At 41.1% G+C, this 3,861-nt stretch overlaps 1 pseudogene across 1 annotated transcript; it reads right to left on the bottom strand.

Moving 5' to 3' along the window:
• Positions 1-2,178: 2,178 nt before the first annotated feature.
• LOC118475717 (ribulose bisphosphate carboxylase large chain-like) lies at positions 2,179-3,657 on the bottom strand (annotated as a pseudogene). Its single transcript, XR_004855073.1, has one exon. The product of XR_004855073.1 is annotated as a ribulose bisphosphate carboxylase large chain-like (transcript).
• Positions 3,658-3,861: the final 204 nt, after the last annotated feature.

The following is a 3,861-nucleotide window of genomic DNA, read 5'->3' as shown; positions in this document are numbered from 1 at the left end:
AAAAAAGAGAAAATCCTTTAGCTGGATAAGGGGCGGATGTAGCCAAGTGGATCAAGGCAGTGGATTGTGAATCCACCATGCGCGGGTTCAATTCCCGTCGTTCGCCCATCGCATTATTGCAAATTCCAAAAATGCAATTTTCCATATTCCTAGTTACGTATTTACTTACCTTACGGCGACGAAGAATAAAACTATCACTATATTTTTTCCTTTTCCTAGTTCTTCTTCCAAGCGCAGGATAACCCCAAGGGGTTGTGGGTTTTTTTCTACCAATGGGGGCTTTCCCTTCACCACCCCCATGGGGGTGGTCCACAGGGTTCATAACTACCCCTCTTACTACGGGGCGTTTACCTAGCCAACACTTAGATCCGGCTCTACCCAAACTTTTTTGGTTCACCCCAACATTACCCACTTGTCCGACTGTTGCTAAGCAGTTTTGGGATACCAAACGGACCTCCCCAGATGGTAATCTTAAAGTGGCCAATTTACCCTCTTTTGCAATCAGTTTCGCTACAGCACCTGCTGCTCTAGCTAATTGCCCACCCCTTCCACGTGTGATTTCTATGTTATGTATGGCCGTGCCTAAGGGCATATCGGTTGAAGTAGATTCTTCTTTTTTCTCAAAAAACCCCTTCCCAAACTGTACAAGCTTCTTCCAAAGCATACGGCTTTCTAGATGTATATGACGATCTCTAGACAGATGGATCTTATATGAATCGTATGATGAAGTACCACATGAGTGGATATATAGAAAAGGAATCCAAATCCGCCGAATCGCTCATGTTATGATCTTCTACATCCTAGGTCTCCGCGTTCCGTCATCTGGCTTATGTTCTTCATGTAGCATTCAGATCGAATGACTCTATGAAATTACGTCGATACTTCCACATATTATGGGTAACGTAGGAGACATCCCTATTTTCACCCGGGGGTCTTAATTACCACTGCTTAGCTTCGCCTCTGACCATAAAATGAAATGTGAATAACCCGTCCTCCTCTCTTTGAAACAAGGGGCGCTTCCGGTTCTGTGCGTGCTTCAAACAATTTTGTCTTCTCCATATCTCTAGAGTCAAGAATTTTCTATGAGGAACTACTGAACTCAATCACTTGCTGCCGTTACTCAACAGTTTTCTGTTGAGGTCTATCCCGTAGAGGTAGTCAAATTGGATCAGTGATCGATTTCTAGGTTTCGTCGTAAACCTAATTGGTTACTTCCAATTACGTAAATCAATAGTTCAAACCGCACTCAAAGGTAGGGCATTTCCCATTGATATAGGAACTTTTGTACCAGAAACAATAGTATCTCCAACCCTCTGGGATGTAAAATATATCTCTGCTCACCATCCCCCCAGAAATAGTGTATGAGACAAATGTATGCATTTCGATTAGGGTCGTATTCTATGGTTACGATTCTACTCTACCAGATATGTCTTTTTGATTCCGTCGAAAATAGATTTTACGGTATAGGCGCGCCTCCCCCTCTATGCCTTGCGGTAATGATTCCTCTGGCATTACGACCTTTACCACAACGGTGCCGTCCATGGATCAATTTATTTCGTGGATTGGATTTCACTTGCCTGTCTACGGTTCCCTTGCGTGTGCTCGGGATAGGTGTTTTGTATAAATGTTTCGCCGTATTATTAAGTATTCTCCTTGAGTTCGTTTCTCTATCTAGAAGTGGAATAGAATAACCCGGTTGAAGGGTAATGATCATACGTCTGTAATGCATTGTATGTCCCAGAATAGGTCCCATTCTTCTACCCTTTCCGGGTAGTCGATGGCTATTCACAGCTACTACCTTAACACCAAAGAAGAGTTCGACCCAATGCTTGATTTCTGTCTTAGTGAATCCCGATTCGACATTAAAAGTATATTGATTCTTTCCCAATAAACGAAGACTCTTTTCTGTAAATACTGCGTATTTGATTCCATTATCGTACGATAATACTATATTTTTATTTATATTTGTTTATTGTATTATACCTTTCTATATTCTAGATATATAGAATAGAAGAATCTCGATTTGTCAAGTCTCATGATCGTATCAAGATCTATTTCAATTCGGCTCAGTCTTTTTTTTTTAGAAAAGATTGAGCCGAATTGAATTGCAATCAATTAGAGGAATAAAGAAGAATTACTGCATTTCTTAACTTATTTTTTCTCTTTCTATTTTGCTTCTTTTTTATTTTATATGGTATCCATCGCTTTGAAACCATCAAATTGGATCTCCTTCCATATTTCACAAGCTGCGGCTAGTTCAGCACTCCATTTGCAAGCTGCTTTGATAATTTCATTACCTTCACGAGCAAGATCGCGCCCTTCGTTACGAGCTTGTACACAGGCTTCTAAAGCCACACGATTAGCTGCTGCACCAGGTGCATTTCCCCAAGGATGTCCTAAAGTTCCTCCACCAAATTGTAATACGGAATCATCTCCAAAGATTTCGGTCAGAGCTGGCATATGCCAAACATGAATACCCCCAGAAGCCACCGGTATAACACCTGGCATGGATACCCAGTCCTGAGTGAAAAAGATACCGCGATAACGATCTTTTTCAATAAAATCATCGCGCAATAAATCAACAAAACCTAAAGTTATTTCGCGTTCCCCTTCTAACTTACCTACTACTGTACCGGAGTGGATATGATCTCCCCCCGACATACGCAATGCTTTAGCTAATACACGGAAATGCATACCATGATTTTTCTGTCTATCAATAACTGCATGCATTGCTCGGTGAATGTGAAGAAGTAGGCCGTTGTCGCGGCAATAATGAGACAAAGTAGTATTTGCGACCTCCTGTTAAGTAGTCATGCATTACAATAGGAACCCCTAATTCCCTTGCAAATACAGCTCTCTTAATCATTTATTCGCATGTACCTGCAGTCGCATTCAAGTAATGCCCCTTGATTTCACCGGTTTCGGCTTGTGCTTTATAAATTGCTTCGGCACAAAAGACAAAACGGTCTCTCCAGCGCATAAATGGTTGTGAGTTTACGTTTTCATCATCTTTGGTAAAATCAAGTCCACCGCGTAGACACTCATAACACGCTCTACCGTAATTTTTTGCGGATAATCCGTTTAATAGTACATCCCAATAAAGGACGACCGTACTTGTTCAACTTATCCCTTTCAACTTGGATACCGTGAGGCGGACCTTGGAAAGTTTTTGAATAAGCAGGGGGAATTCGTAGATCCTCCAAACGTAGAGCGCGTAAGGCTTTGAAACCAAATACGTTACCCACAATGGAAGTAAACATGTTAGTAACAGAACCCTCTTCAAATAGGTCTAATGGATAAGCTACATAACAGATATATTGATCTGGGTCCCCAGGAACGGGCTCGATGTGATAGCATCGTCCTTTGTAACGATCAAGACTGGTAAGTCCATCAGTCCAAACAGTTGTCCATGTACCAGTAGAAGATTCCGCAGCTACTGCAGCTCCTGCTTCTTCAGGCGCCCGAGCTGAGGAGTTACTCGGAATGCTTGCTGCCAAGATATCAGTATCCTTGGTTTCGTACTCCGGGGTGTAGTAAGTCAATTTATAATCCTTAACACCAGCTTTAAATCCAACACTTGCTTTAGTTTCTGTTTGTGGTGACATAAGTCCCTCCCTACAACTCATGAATTAAGAATTCTCACAACGACAGGGTCTACTCGATATGGATTAGGCGTAAATGAAACCTTTGCAAAAATCGAAAAAAATAAAGATATTTAATTAATATCAACTCATTAAATAAAAAAAGGAGTATGCTTAAGTTAATGAATATGTTTCATTCATATATAATGTGTACACCCTGTGTACAAATGCAAAGCAAGTTCTTTCCAATGCTACTTCCAAAATGCCAGTGCACGGATTT

Source organism: Zea mays, unplaced genomic scaffold (assembly GCF_902167145.1).
Source record: "Zea mays cultivar B73 unplaced genomic scaffold, Zm-B73-REFERENCE-NAM-5.0 scaffold_591, whole genome shotgun sequence".
Taxonomy (NCBI): domain Eukaryota; kingdom Viridiplantae; phylum Streptophyta; class Magnoliopsida; order Poales; family Poaceae; genus Zea; species Zea mays.
This window is presented reverse-complemented; position numbering and strand designations above follow the sequence as displayed.